The 15,330-nt window shown below is 43.4% G+C and overlaps 1 long non-coding RNA gene across 2 annotated transcripts in view; it reads left to right on the top strand.

Moving 5' to 3' along the window:
* Positions 1-12,545, top strand: part of LOC116449564 — a 42,930-nt gene extending 30,385 nt beyond the window's left edge. For both annotated transcript variants that reach the window (XR_004242439.1, XR_004242438.1), the window contains exons 2-3: positions 620-845; positions 12,423-12,545. This is a non-coding gene — a long non-coding RNA (uncharacterized LOC116449564). The remainder of the gene's footprint in view (positions 1-619; positions 846-12,422) is intronic.
* Positions 12,546-15,330: the final 2,785 nt, after the last annotated feature.

Below are 15,330 nucleotides of genomic sequence, written 5' to 3'. Positions count from 1 at the left end.
TGTTCTCAGAATCTCTTAAAAACACACTGTTTGCCTAAGGAGGAGAGTTTAATTAAACTCCAGGGTGAAATGCATCCCTGGGGAGAGGGCCAGCACATGGCTTATGAATCAGTTGCACATTAACCTGTTTCTTCTAGTTTAGAAACAGACGTATGGGGTAAGTGTTTGCTTCTCTGGTCGATTGCACTGAACAAATCAGTGCCCCTTGATGTGTGCAGGGGGATGGTGTTCTTTAGGACTCGGGGTGGTTTCCTTCCTTTTACCCCTCTGTTCTGTTTCTCTTCAGCAAACCCCAGACTGGTTCATTACAAGAGCATGGGGGGACAGGACAAGGGGGAATGACCACACGGAAGAGAGTAGGTTTAGAGTAGATATTAAAGAAAAATCCTTTACTGGGCGGGTGATGAGGCACTTGCCCAGAGAAGCTGTGGCCGCCCCATTCTTGGAGGTATTCAAGGCCGGGTTGGATGGCTCTTGGAGCAACCTGGGATGGTGGAAGGTGTGCCTGCCTGTGGCAGGGGATTGGAAGGAGATGGTCTTTGAGTTTCTTTCCAACCCAAACCATTCTATGAGTGTTTCTATGATTTCCCACTTGATGTTATTATCTTTCTCCTTTCAGCTGCTGAGGAAAGCTGCTGACCTCCACTGCTGCCTTGTGGAAGTCTGTATGTGCCAACAGCCCTGAGGGAGACCCTGAGCACCCTGTGCTTGGAAGGAGAAAGTGCAGAGGCAACACCCAGAAGTGTCTGAGCTCTGCAGAGGATTGGAGCAGGTGACTTGCGTGTCCCAAAACAGCTTTATGGAGGATGTGCCAGTCTGGGGATCAATCTCGGCCTCAGAGGAAGGTAGGGGAAATCATGGTATTTACCCTGTAGAGAGGAGCACCTGCTCAGTGTTGCAGAGTACTCTTTGTTCTGATGAGAGCCCGTGGAAACACTGGAATAAAACCATTAGGATGTTGTGGCTGCTTCCTGCCTTACTTTCTTCACAGTCTGTTGCAGGTGTAATGAAAGCAAATGTGGCCCATTGGGCAGCTTTCTACTCAGGGGGGTACTGTGAAGGCTGTGATACCTATTAATTTGATAAAAATAAGTATGGGGCAAATCTTGATCTGTTCCAAAGCCATCTGTGGAAAATGATACATTCTCAGTCAGATCTGCTTTCTGTGGTTTTTTAGAGAAGTGTCTTACCAAGCCTGATGAACACAATTCTTTTACGTCTAGTATAGATGAAAGGACATCATTCTGCTTCAGAATTATGGCTAAGTAAGTGAAGTTGTTAGGAAAAGTCAGTTCTTTACTAGCCCTAAGTAGTCTTGCTGGTAAGACAGACAGTAGCAGGGAACAGATAAACAGTACAAGCAGAAGTGTGTTGGCAAAAACATCACACTTTGAGATTGAAGTAGTATCAGTGAAAACTTTGAGTATGAAGAGAACAGGCATGTGCCAGAGAACAAAATCTTTCTGGCTAGAAATTGCCTAAGTGAAAAGACAAAAACCAGACCTTGGAATGCTACTGATCAGGCACTGTGTTAGGTAAATAAGCTTGGTAAGGCATTAAAGCAGCTTGAAAGAGCCCTAAAAGTGAGTGATAAGTTTTTTGTGGCAACTGAGTGTTTTCCTGACTCGTATTAACCTGGACTTTTGCAGGAAAAGTGGCTTTGTGGAAGTTCAAATAAATTCTGTGTGTGTGAGCAAAGTGGTTGTACAGTGCAGGTCTGGGAACACCAGGATCACTGATTCCTGTGTGTCCTGTATGGACAGCCTCTGCAGGTGAAGGGAGAGCTCTGGAGCCCCAGGCAGACAAACTGATCAATAACCACATGGAGCCCAACATTCCTAAGACAGATCTGAACAAGTTTATTAAACCTATGCTAATAATATAAATGAGTGATTTTCTGAGCTGAAAAATCACTGCATTCTACAAATCCCCATTTAGTTCTCTCTGGGTAAAATTGCATGGTAAACATAAGCAAAAATCCATGTCTATTACTTAGAGCTGATTTAATTTTTCATACAAAATGTTTCAGTAAAAAGGAAATAAATTGGGCAGGGCGTTTTCTGTGCATGGGGGCTTTGCAGTGCAGCATGTTTGTAAATAAGTGCGGAGTTTGGCATTTCACAGGATCAATAAGGCACATTATAGAAACTCGGAGCCAGGAGTGTTTCCCATCCTTTGTGTGCTGGGAAGTCTGGAAACAGATCAATGAGTTTCTATCAGCATTCAACAATGCCACAACATCTCTCTGAAGTAATTGGGCAATTCACAGAATGAAAGATGCCATCCAGAAGCTCTAATACTCGTTTCTGTAGGAGGAACATTTATCTGGTATTGAGGTGTTCTGGGAGATCAGGCAGTCATCCTTCTTTTTCTTCTTCTTCTTTTTTTTTTTTTTTTTCTTTTGAGGTAATTCACTTCCTTTTAAGGTTACAAGTAAACAGACTTCAAAATGACAGCAGAAAGGAAAATGTTGTCTTCTCATGGCTTCACCACTGATGCACAGAACAGCCTTAGGTTGGATCACTTCTTTTTGCCCAAGGGCTTTGAAAGCAGGTCTGAAGCTTTCATATTCCAGTGCTTGCAATACAGATGGACCAGAGAATGTCTTTATGCTTGTTATTATTTATGTCTTTCAGTGCCTGGAAGTGAGATGTGCTTGGTTACTAGTGTCTCCTGTTTCCCTCCTTTGCTGCTGAGCTGTGAACAGTTGTGCTCATAGGGGAAGGAGAGAGAACAGGAGGTGTTTGTGCTCAGGACTTCCCCACAGGCAGCACGCAAGTCCCATCCCTGTGTGTCTTAGTGAAAATGCTGAGAGCTGCACCTCTGTGGTGGCATGGGGAGCAGAGCATCCCCCAGTGAACGAGGGCTGCTGGGTTAAGCCCAGCTTGTGATAAGAGGAGGGTCTGCATTATGTTCCTGCTCCGTTAGAAAGTGTCAGAGCTGCTTTGGGCTGAGAATTGCCATCAATGCCAGAAAGGAAGAGTGAGCAATACCAAGCATGAAGGCTCCTGAGACTTGTCACTATCACACCGTGGTCAGAGACCTCAGGAGTTTTGTGGCGTGGCCAGCTGAGAATTGGAAAACTTGTGTGCAACATCCCCTTGTTCCTTCAGTCATACTGCATACTTCAGCAGCACAGGAGGAACCTCAGGACAGCTGTGGGCATCTCTGTGGAATTCGATGACTCTTTCTTGTGCTGTCACCCTCTCTAAACTGAATGTGAAGTTTTGGCCTGAGAAAAATTGTGCCAAATATTGGAGGTTCAGGCTGTGCTCCAGCCCAGTGGCCTCTGGTCCTGCTCAGAGCAAGAGCGAATGGAAATGGCTCTTTCAGCCTGAATTCTTGTCTGGGAGGGGTATTAAAATATGTCACACTGGGAACACACTTGAATTCTTAAACACAAATCACATTTGAAACCACACAGATCTGAAATTATCAGGTAGGTTTAAGATCTAGAAATTGTGTGTGTAAAAATCAAGTGCAAGCAGCAGTGAGTGCATGCAATGGCTTTTGCTAAATGTCATCTGTTTCTGGAGAAGGGATACCCAGAGGGTGGGTGAAGGGTGTTTGTGGTGCTATGTGAAAATTAAAATCAGAAACTGAATTAATCTCTGCAATAAGTTCCTGTTGTGGAACTGTTTCAGGAACGGCACTGGTTTGGTGTGTAGAACCCCCTCTAGTCTAGTGGTCTTTTCCTTCCTCACCAGTCAGAAACTGCTGGTTTAGTCCTTTTTTCCATTATTTCCACTTGCAAAGGAGCATGTGGCCACCATTGCTTTTCTAGTGTGCTCAGGCATCACTTTTAGGAAGTATACAGCACAGAAGGGGAATTACCTTCTCCACCCTTCCTCCCCCAACCCTTGGACCATCCTTTCTCTCCTGGCTTTATCTCGATACATGCCCTGTATCAAATGGCATTTCCTAGCTCAGTGCTCGTGTGGCCACGTCTGGGAGGTGCAGTGGCAGCGTGGTGGCATCCTTGGTTCCTCTGAACTCAACCTGTGCAAAATGCAATCTGTGCAGAATGTCTGCAACGTGAGCATGTCAAGCACAATCATTATCAGTGGAAACACAGACCTGGAAGAATATTATTCATTACAACATGGGGGAGATTGAATCAAACCCTGTTTTATTTGTTGAGGTAGGAGGTTTCTCCTCATGGTGCCAGCAAATTCTTTATTTGCCTCACTGAGGTATTCTTCCTAGTTCTGAATTCTGAATGGCTTCAAAATAAAACTCATTTTAACTGTGCCAAATACTTTCTGTCATTTCTTCCTTCTCTTTCAGAAGTGAATCCCTTTATTTTTCTCATAACTTAGTTCTAACTCTTGCAGTTCATAAATTGAAGGGGGGGATTGCTGGATTGCTGCTTTGTTAGAACATGAAATTCACTTCGTATCTAAGTGTTTGTTTTGATATCTGCTTCAAAAGTCAGTCCTGAGCTCAGGAGAATGAACCATTATTTCTTTCAAGCTGATTTAGTCCAAGTGGAAGAAATTGCCTCTCTACTGCAACATGCACTGCAGAACCAAAGAGTTCTTGGATAATTTTGCTGAGGTTGCAACAGGGTCTTGCTTATAGTGCAGAGCTGATATTTATTGTTCAGCATTTTCCAGAGAGCTTAATACATGGTTGCATATTAAAATAGAGATAGGGAAGGATAGTCTGTGACATGCAAGGTAGATTTGACAGGAAAATCCCTTACATTGCCCAGAGCTAAAGCAACAGTGATGAAAATGAGGCAAACCTGGCTGATGTGCCTCAGCCCCAGGTGACAGAGGGATGATGTGCCAGGCAGTGTCTGCCCATGTTTCATAGAGGTGGCACCATGGGAACCTCCAGCTGGACAGTGATAACAGCAATGCACAGTAGGGCAGGATGTGATGCAGCCTCTCCCAAGACTGCCCTGGCCTTTGCATTTCAACTCAGGGTAAAACCAGATTGTGGTTTGCTTTTTTGTCTAATCACTCATCTTCAGGCACAGGTGCAAAAGAGGAGACCATAGAGAGAGGGCATCATTGAGCAGTTACATTTTCATAGTTCTTTATTATTATTAACACTATTTTTATTTCATGTTATTCAGCTAAAATTAGCATTCTGTCTCCTTGACTGCCATTCTCCCACTCCCTGGCTATTTGGCAGTTAGGGTTGGGGGTTTGTTGTTGGTTTTTTACCTTCCTCACTAACTGGGACATCAATTGTTTGAGCAAGAAGAAATTAGAGTAGGACAGATGGCACCACCTGCTGCTAATGCTTTGCTCCTTGAAAGGTTTCCTGGCCACTGAGTCCGTTTTGGGCAAGATGAGGAGGAGACAGCCAGGTTTATCAACTTTCCTTAAATCCAGAGAGTAGCTATTGTTCTGGTTCTCCTTCTCTCTCTCTCTCCTGTGAGCAGCACTGCATCCCATCTGCTGGTGGCAGGCAAAATAAGATCCCGTTTTCTTTGAGGCTTTAAGGTCTTCTGGTTCTTCTGCCGTTTCTGCTTCTGCTTTCCAGCTTCTGCTGCCAGCTCTGTGCCTTTTTGCCTAGTCCTTCCCCTCCTTGAGAGTCCAGTTCTGGACTCTACTGGCCAGTTAAGGGAGGATGCCAGCTGGGGAGGAGAAGGAGGAAAGAGAAGATGAAAGGAAAAGGTCAGGAATTGCTGTGGTCCCTCCGTCCTGTGTGAGCTGTGTCTGGCAAAGCTGCTGGTCCTGGCAAGATCAGTCTCTCCATGTGATGTTCACTGGGCTCCTTCCCACAGCTTACAGGGAGTTCTTGAGAAAAATGATACCCACAAACTAAACATGAAGAGTACAACCTACTCACATCTTTCCAAACCTGTTCCAAGTCCATTTGTCTAGAGTCTTTACTGAACCTGATTATGAACAAACCACAATAAAACCCCCCTGATTTCTCTTCATAGAAATTAATTCCAATGGAATCAAACAAAAATGAGAAATTTCTACTGGAGATCCTCAGCAATTTTCTTAGCTGAGTTGTGCCTAGCAGAGTGACTTTGGCTTGAATCTAAGTGAGGATCTAGCTCTTGTATCCAGTTATATGCAAAACACTCACTAATTATGTGTATGTCTCATCAGGTGCCCTGTCAAAAATCCCAAGCAGACTGGAAGTCAGGAGGCAGCTATGGTTAGTCAGGCAATGAATGGCACTATGTCCAAATATACATGGGAGCAATAAGCAGTCAGATACAAATGAATTTTTAATAATTACAAGTGGTAGCTGACATTTTTCCCCCCCTCTCTTGAAAATGGCATCTGCAGCTTCTGAAATGTAGAGAGGCATCTGTTGTTGGGGGAAACATGCTCTGAAGTCTGGTACTTTCTTTGCAAGGGGCCAGAGCAGTGGGTCTTCACAGAGCAGCACTATGTTCCTTGCTTATGGGGTGTTGAAGAAAAGGGTAATTTTTCAGAATTATTATGTTAAGAGAACAACACCAGCACTTTGAGGCAAGGGCTTACTCAAATAAGTAACCATGTAAAGAAATACTAATTCTAATGGATTTCCTGTACATGCCATATGGATGCAGGAATAGTCAGGAAGTGACTCACCTGATTGTCCTCATCCCAAGTGCCTGCAGAAGAAGAAGTTATTAGAGAAAAGTAACTTTCTTTTAAAACAAAACAAAAAATCCCCATAAGAAACAAAACCATCAGAGGCTATGGTAGGCAATTTAAATACTTTTTTTTTTAATCTTAAAAACATATACCCATCTTATTCCTGGTGGGCTTTGCTTTAGATGTTTTTCCTAGAACTCTTCCTAATTAGCATACTGGCTGCCATTTCCCACTCTTCAAATTGCAGAAATCATCCACCTTCTGATTTCTGGCGACAACTTAGTAGGGAAATGTTTCTGGAAATCCCAGATTTTTATCACTACTTTAAAAACATCACATATGTGTATTCAGGGAAAAAAAAAAGCAAACCCATATTTTTTTATGCTGCAGCCTTTTTGAGCTAACTCCTCACTTTTGTCTATGCTAGTGTATCCCAAAAGGGGAGCAGGGACCTGGAAGGGCTGGCTGATGCTGCTAAAGTTGTATTACAATATTGCCACTAATCTGTCCCCCAGTTTTCTGCTTCAAGTCTGGTGTAATAAAAACATGTAGCAATGAAAACTCTGCTTTCAACGAGCTCAGGGTTTTGCTGTGTTTTGGGTTACAGCTGCAGGCTGATTTCCTTCCCCTTCATCATTCACAGATCAGGAATCCTTATTCTTTCTCGTAAATTAACAGGAGATTTGGGAAAATCCTAAGTGCAAACACACTTCTGCCATGAACAGCACCACGTACCTGTTCAGGTTGTGTTTTTTCAGTCCCGGTAAACTCCTCTGTAAGCTCTTGTTCTGACAAAGCATTCGCTTAATCTTTGCCCTATTAATTTAACCTAACAATCCATGTCGGTTCCTATCTGGAAAACCTGTGAAGAAATTGATGCGAAATGACCTCTTTCTGAAGCCTGTGGAAGAAATGCTGCTGAAGCTGAATCCTAATCCCATAGTACAATTTTAGTGGAACCGTAAATGGGAAAGCCGGGCAGTCCATCTGGAGGAGGCTGCCTGATGCATTAATTTCCCATTCCGCCAGTTTTCCCCACCTGCTAATGATGTGTTTGGCTGTGGGAGGCTGCCCTGCTGCCTCCACTGCTCCCGGGAGAGGGCAGCTCCGCTCCTTGGGATTGTGAGAATTCCTGCGGGAATTGTCAGCGAGTTTCGGGGTCGTTATGACCAAGCCAGGAAGCGAATCCTGAGTTTGCATCCTCATGGCTGTTTGGAAGTGAAGGGTAGTCAGCAAGGGGCTGCAGCTTTGGAGGGAAAGAAGGTATGTTCCCAACTGGAACATGGATTTTTAATTCCTGGCAGGTTGGTTTGTGGTGATCTGTGCTGTGGCTGAGCTACCTGCCTCCTGACTTGCCTGTCTTTAAAAAGGAGATCTCAGTCTCGGTCTTTAGTCCTTCTCTGTGATGAGGGAGCTGCTCATTGCTCTAAAGCCCTTCCTTGTGGCAGGATAAGGGGAATGGCTTCAAACTGAAGGAGAGCAGGTTTAGGTTGGATAGTGGGAAGAAATTTTTTACTGTGAGGGTGGGGAGGCCCTGGCACAGGTTGCCCAGAGAAGCTGTGGCTGCCCCATCCCTGGGAGTGTTCCAGGCCAGGTTGGACAGGGCTTGGAGAAGCATGGGATAGTGGAAGCTGTCCCTGCCCGTGGCAGGGGCTTGGAATTGGATGGTCATTAAGGCCCCTTCCAGCCCAAACCATTCTACAATTCAGAAATACATTCTAAATTCTAGATATATACAATAGGCTCATGATTTCTGGGAGAAGGTGGAAGCCACTGGAGGCAGCTGTTGGGGTGGATGGGATTGTTGTAGCTGCTGCAGAGATCACAGGGAGAAGATGCTACCTGTGACTTTTTTTTCCACATTCATAATACTTTCCAAAAAGTGAAAACTGGGGCCTTGGTAACATCAGGACTCAATCTTTCAATACACACCTGTCTTGAATCTTCAGATGAATAGAGGAACCACTAGTAAGGGCCAATAGAAAATGCTGAATGCTGGAGTAGCTCAGAACAGAGAAATGTATGGCAAGATCTTGATGCAGATCTCGAAAACTCTTCCTTTTCCCACTTGGTCTTTCATTGAATGCAAACTGGAATTTTCTTTAGGTTAGAACTGTGATATAACACATGGTTCTGAGGAACAGATACTTTGTTATAGAAAAAACCAGGGGGTTTCAATCTGTGAGCAGTCAAAAGAGTGATGATAGTATCTTATGAAGTGTGGTTTGGGCTTCATCTCATGTTTGACTACAGAAAATTGTTGGAGCACTGACAAATGGTGTTAAGGGCAGCATGATCTACAGCATTTGAGTCATGGTTGTGTTCTGCTGTGGGCTTCAATGTGAGTTACTGGATGGTGCATCAGTTTCACTCTCTGAGACAAAACATGAATAACACTGAGATTGAAAACTAGTTTTAAACTGTAAATATTGTTACTGTTATTAAAGCATTTTTCTTTTTCTCCTTTTTGTCTGTAGTCTCAGGAAGTCTGAATTACTGTCATGTGAATCTTTTCCATAGCTGGAAAGAAAAAGTCCATTTTGACTGGATATTATAAAATACTTCCTTTCATTAAGATAAAAAAACCCAAATTAATTTGGATCAAATCCTTGATGCAGTCTGGAAAGAAGTCATTCCCATTTTTAAACATGTCTTGAACATCAGAGTAGCAAAGGAAATAAAGAGCTGGATTTATACAGAAGTGTGAGGGTGAGAGATGGGAAGCAGTGAAGGTACTCCTCAGATTGTGCACTTTGGGGTGATGGCCTTTGCTGAAGATTGGACAAAATCCTACCCCAAAGGACCTCAGCAGCCAATGTTCAAGCCACCATGGGCAGAGGCTGCAGGGGTGTTCTCAGCCTTTCATTAGTGCCCTTTCATTTTGTCTAAAGAACTTGAATATTCATGAAGCAGAACCGACCCCTCGGTGTCCTGCCTGTTAAGTAGATGCTCTAATCAGGCCAGAGGACTTTCCTTCCTCTGCCAGCTCAGCCACTGTTGGTCTGTGTTACAAACTGGATGAGCTCCAGGCAGAGAGGCTTGGAAGAGAGGCCCTGGAGTTTGCTTTCCTGCTTCCCTGGGCTGCAGAATGGTGAAGAAGTCACTTTTTGGGGCTTCTCTAGAGGCATTTCATGCTCACCAAGAGGATGTGCTTGGTGGCTTGCACAGCCTCGGGACACACTCCTGTTCTATGGGAAAGCACTTCCTGGAAAAGGGAAGACTTATTTTAAATCCCTGCTGTGAAATAGAGAATAGATGGATTTTCCATAGTCTGCGTAAATGTCCTCGTTGTGTTGGGTACAAGGCTGGGAGTCTAGCCTGAAAATAAAATCATTTAGCTGCAAACCATGGGAGAACTCAGGCCCCTTTTAAAATATCACCACATAACCTCCTTCCCTGGATGCCTTTTCTCAGCATTAGGAAGAAATGTCAGTCCCTGGCTTGGCTAGCTGATATTTTGGGTAAGAGTTGAGTCATCATGTTCCCAAGCTTCTGTTTCTGCCTTTCCTATTTCTAGATAACCCTCTGAAGCCGTGTTAGCAGGACTGAACATTGAGCTGTTCTGTGCATTGCCTTCAAATATCAGTGTTTTATCCTGGGCTAACTTGCCAACTGGTTGTTTTTCAGTAATTTGCATCTCTCATGTTATTTTTTCCCCTAAATATTAATTTAGCTCAGAAAATAGAGCACATTGTGGGTAATCTCAGAGAGCTGAGCTCTTCTAGAAGCTGATATGAGATAAGCTGGTTCTCATTCTGTTGCAGAGGGAGAGCAGAGGACCACACATGTTCATTTGACATCAGGAGCAATAATCTGGGTAGCACATGAAGAATTAACAAAGTTCAAGGCATCTGAGCACAACAGGGATTTTTGCTTTCCATTTGAGATTTTGAAAAAGCAATGATATACTGTTTAAGGTGATAAACTTTGATACTAATTTAGGTATTGCTTCAACAAGCCCTTAGCTTGGGTATTATAGTAAAGTGTGTTCAAATGGAAGTAGTCTCATATCCTAACAAAGCAATAAAATTAGAAAACCACTTCTTGATTATTTGGATAATAATAGCTTCTGATCTGTCCAGACCTTATCTATTGGAGAAGTCAGGTAGAAATCCAGTTGCATACATTTCCTCTTGCACCTAGAATTATGTGGGAGCAGAAGGAAACACAGAAAAGTGAGGAGCTTAGATCTTGGGAAAAGTTTTTAGTGAGGCTTTTTCAGGAGGGGGAGTGGGTTGTTAAAAAAGCTTTTTTTTGAGAAAACTGTGCTGTTGTTCATGTGCTGCTTGTGCAGTGGGACATGTAGGTGGCAGTGGACCATTGTAAGAGCTCCTGCTTGTTGTAACAAGTCTCAGATTACAAGGGGAAACTGAGGAATCTGTTGGAATATTTCTGTCTGGCACTCTTCATGCAGCCATTTGAGGACCTGAGTTCTCACCTCAATAGTGGAGTGCAAGTGCTGGCTTCGTGATCCCAAAGATGGCCCTCATTAGAGCTGCCAACAAAACCCTGGCAGCCTGGCACAGTGTTGTGCTATGGGTGTCAAGTGACAGATGAAGTGGGCAATAAACTTTATTCAGAGCTTTAAACTGTCACAGTCCCATCCAGGTAAGACCCCAGAAATTTATGATGATAATTTTGTTCTTAAAGTAGTAAACTTCATCAAATGCTGAAACATCTCCAGCAACTAAGACTCCAGACTCTTCCCCAAGGCCATGTAACTCTTAGTTACTTTACACTTGACTTAAATTACTCCAGTTAATATATCTGTCCTCTAACCTTTGCCAGAAAGGTCAAAATCATTTGCTAGGAAATGATAAACTCATTTCCTGCCCAAGGACTCTCAGGAGTATAATGATTTCTTCAACTTACAAATATATTTCTGACCAGTGTGGGCAAACCTGGTAAAGGATTTTACTTTCTACCACCTGCTGTGCCCTGTGTACTAATCCACTTCTACAGGGGCTGCTCATGAGCTGAAGAGAGTAAGTCCTGTCACTATTTAAAAATAAATAAGTAAACAAATTCAGTACAGTTAGATGCATTTCCATCTCCTTCCCTTTAGATGTGCTACGTGCCCTGTCAAATTACACCATGTGAAAGGCCAAGATAAGCAGGTTTCAGTCCTGCACCAGTGACAGGTTTTCCATGCATAAACCCCACAGCTTTGAAGTCCATTATCTTGCTGTTCTGGGTTAGAAACTTCTTTTCTCTTGGAGAGGGGACTCCCTGCATTCCACATCAGCTGGGTGTTCTCTCTCAGCCACAGGAAGGCTCCTCGGCACCAAAGCCAACTTAGTTTCAGGTCATTTGTGAGGGTACAATGTGTTTTATGAGTCAGGCTCAGGATCACTAAAGGATGTGGCTTCACTTATGAAAAGTCATGCAGGAGCACCGACAGAGCAGAGCAGCAGTGCTGGAGTGAGCAGCAGGCTGAGGGGGAGAGGTGGGAATCCTCCCCTGGCGCTGGCCCCAGTGGATGCTGCAGAAGTTGTTCCCCTTGTGGCCTCTCCTCTTGTAACCCACAGAGGAGCCTGCCTGTGATTTCAGAGGTCAAGGTTAGGATCTCTCACACTTGGCTCACATCTGGATATCAGACTGGCAGCTTCCCAGGGCAGGTGTTCTGTGCAAGGAGGAGGTTCAGCACCTGCCAGCAATCTGGACTTTGAGGTGCCAACTTGGCTGGTTTTTGTTGGCAATCCTGCTTTTGTGTGGAAGTACTGTTGTGCCCTGAGGTGTGAGCAGTGCATGGCTCTGGCTGTAGCTCTGCTGGAGTCATGCACTCTCGTATATTGAATGTGTAATGTATTCATACACTCAGAACTGTCCTATGCAGGACACATTTATTTTGTTTTATTTGTTTTTCAGCTCTTGCCTCAGTAACTTTCTGAAGACATGCACATTCTCCACATAAAGGAAAGAAGAAAATATATTTAATTTGGTTTCCTCTAGAAGCTACACCCTTTTGGCACAGCTTTCATTTACAACTGCAGTAATAAGTAAGTAATTCATCTTTCAGTGCAAATCAATAGGAGAATCTTGTTTCATCTCCGTTTCTTTTCATTTTGTTTTTCTTTGCTACACTGCTTTTCTCCTGCCTGTCTAATCCCCCTGATGGGAAGCTGAGCCCTGCCAAGAGCTGCCTTTGGGTAATTGAGTCACTCACTCTTTCTCCTGCAATCTCTGTCCAGTTTGAGAAGGGTTGGAGCACTCAACTGCTGTTAATGTGTGCTTAAATTTAGCTGAGTGTAGTTGTGTGTGTGAACAGTTATGTGAAAAGCTGTGTCTTATTTCCTAAACTGCACCAAGCTGGCACATGGAGATCATCCTCTGGTAGCCCTGTTCTACAATCTCTGCTGTTTCCTCCATGGGATCTCTGCTCCTTTGCTGCATGTGTCAGATGAATTGGGGAAATAAATCCTGCTTGATCTTCATGAGATCTCTGCCTCCACTTTAGAGCCTCTGTGTATATGTGAGGATGAATAAGAGGGATTTTTTTCTATGTTCTAATTTACAGCAGAACACACAGTAACTTTCAGGGGGTTTGTGGTAGATACTGGTGGTTTGAAATCTTCTGGTCAAAAAGTGTCCTTTCCTGCATGTTTCAGTGGGATTTCATTGGGGACTTTTTCTTTTCCTTTTTCTGTTTTCATTAAAAACTTGAAAACTTTTTATTTGGATATACTGGCAAAGCAGAAGAGAACATCCTGAGACATCAGTGGGGAGTCTCTCTGTCTTCAGTCTCTTACCTGAGCAAGTGTCCCTGCCCAAACTGTGCATCCTGTGGTAAACTGTTATATGGGGCTCTCTAAATACTCTGCAGTGTCCAACAGAGGGGAACAATTACCTATTTTACTACCTAAAATACACAGCTTGGTCATAAAGGAGAATAGTGACTTGAAGTACAGGACTGCAGAGCCACCAGGATGGCAGCATGAGCCAGAAGAGCTGTGAACAAAATTTCAAGTGATCTGTTCAAGAAGTTCTGCTTCTGCTTGAAATTTTCTTAGTTTAAAATATTCATGTCAGTCTTTTCCTAATGGAATCCCATCGTGGAGCCAGCTACAAACAGGGTTTCCTTTGCATTTCCTTGTGTTAGTGTTCTCCTGTGCATCATTCAAATGAACTTTTGAACTGATGAGCAGAGTTGTAGCTTCTTCCCTTGTGTGGGAAGCACTTCTGGTGGGCAGCCAAAAGAATGGATTCTCCTTTCAGTTTAAATTAACAGCTGTTTTAATGAAGTAACTGAGCCGCAGTCAAATCTGCCACTTGTTAGCCTCATGTCATTTCAGTTGCTGCTGACATGTAGCACAGGTATAAATTTTATTACTGTGTGCTTCCAGATGTAGAAACTGTCCCGTGCAGAGAACATCTCTATATCAGTCACATCAGCACTGATAATTGTTTATTAATTGTTTATTTATTAATTGTTTAGCTTTTCACCCAGTGGAGGCAACGCTGTAAGTATCTATTGAGCCTTTTATCTGTGGGTTTGGGGTGTGCTGTACTGAGAGAAGGGCCACCTGTGTAGTAAAATATGGGTGTGTTTTAACAGTTTGTCTGCAATAAAAGGAAAAAAAACCCAAATCATTCAAAATTAGTCATAGTCCAGCACAGAACAGGGTGTAGATTTGGCCTATCACTGCATGGGATTGAAATGTTCTGTGTGCGCAGTTTTTGCCAGGGAAGACGGAGGCATTGTTTGCTATTTTAAACTTGTGGATGTGTGTCAGATTGTTAAGGAAACAATCAAACCCCACACTGAACCAAAGAGCATAACCAAGAGGGGATAAACAACCTCTCACTTTTGAAGTTTCATGTTGCTGGGACTAGCAAAAATCTAAAGATACTATGCTGCTTCTACTAATTGCTGCTTCAGCTTGTCCAGCCTCTGGGTAAAGTCCCCACAGGCACCTTTTGAGGGGCACCTGAGCTTGCTTTATGGACACCTAGGCAAACCCACTAACCTTTAAACACTTCTAAAACAATGTGTGTGAGAAAAGGGAGGTGGCACTGAATGTGATGCACAGCAAGGAGCTGGTGGGGCCTTTTAAGTCGTCTTATGGGCTTCGAGCACTGGCAATGCAGTTTTTATTCTGTGTTGCGCTTCAGAGCTTTCCCCCACAACTCTGAGCCTTAATAATAGTTTTAAAACACTCTCCTGATGATTCTTATATAAATGCAGGGCCTCTAGAAAAAAAATCCAGGCGTGAAACTTGAGATAAATTGTTGACAATGGGCACTGCTGTTCTTTGTGGGAATACCTGTCACCCGGTGTGGAGGTCTTACATTGTCACTTTTCCCTGTTTGAGACCAATTACTGCTGGGCAGGGAAGAAAGAATATGCAAGAAATCTGTCTACTAACCACTTTTGAGGTGCTTTTATAGTAACTTTTTGTAGCTAGCAGTGTGCTAAACTGTTTACCTCCTATAGAGCATTGCTGATGAAAGGCCCAATGTAGTTTTAGCTATAGCTTTTTGCAAATTCCCCTCAAAAGGACCCTTCTCTTCTCATTGTCACCCCTTTTGTTACCTCTTTCTTGCTCATTTTAATGGAGATAACCTGAATTTTTATTGGAGCAAGTGAGGTCAAATTCAGCCTTACCATCTCCGCTGTGATTTGGGAACTGCTTTTGTGTTCAGGGAGCCATTGTTCTCCAGCCTCAGCTTGGAGAGTTCTCACAAGGATAACACTATCTCATACAATTAAAACCCATGCAGTCAATTACTGGGATTTTTTTGGTTAGTAATTAACTATTTTGACTGACATTCTGTC

Source organism: Corvus moneduloides, chromosome 11 (assembly GCF_009650955.1).
Source record: "Corvus moneduloides isolate bCorMon1 chromosome 11, bCorMon1.pri, whole genome shotgun sequence".
Taxonomy (NCBI): Eukaryota; Metazoa; Chordata; class Aves; order Passeriformes; family Corvidae; genus Corvus; species Corvus moneduloides.
Note: the sequence above shows the minus strand (reverse complement) of the source record. Positions and strands in the feature narration are given on the sequence as shown.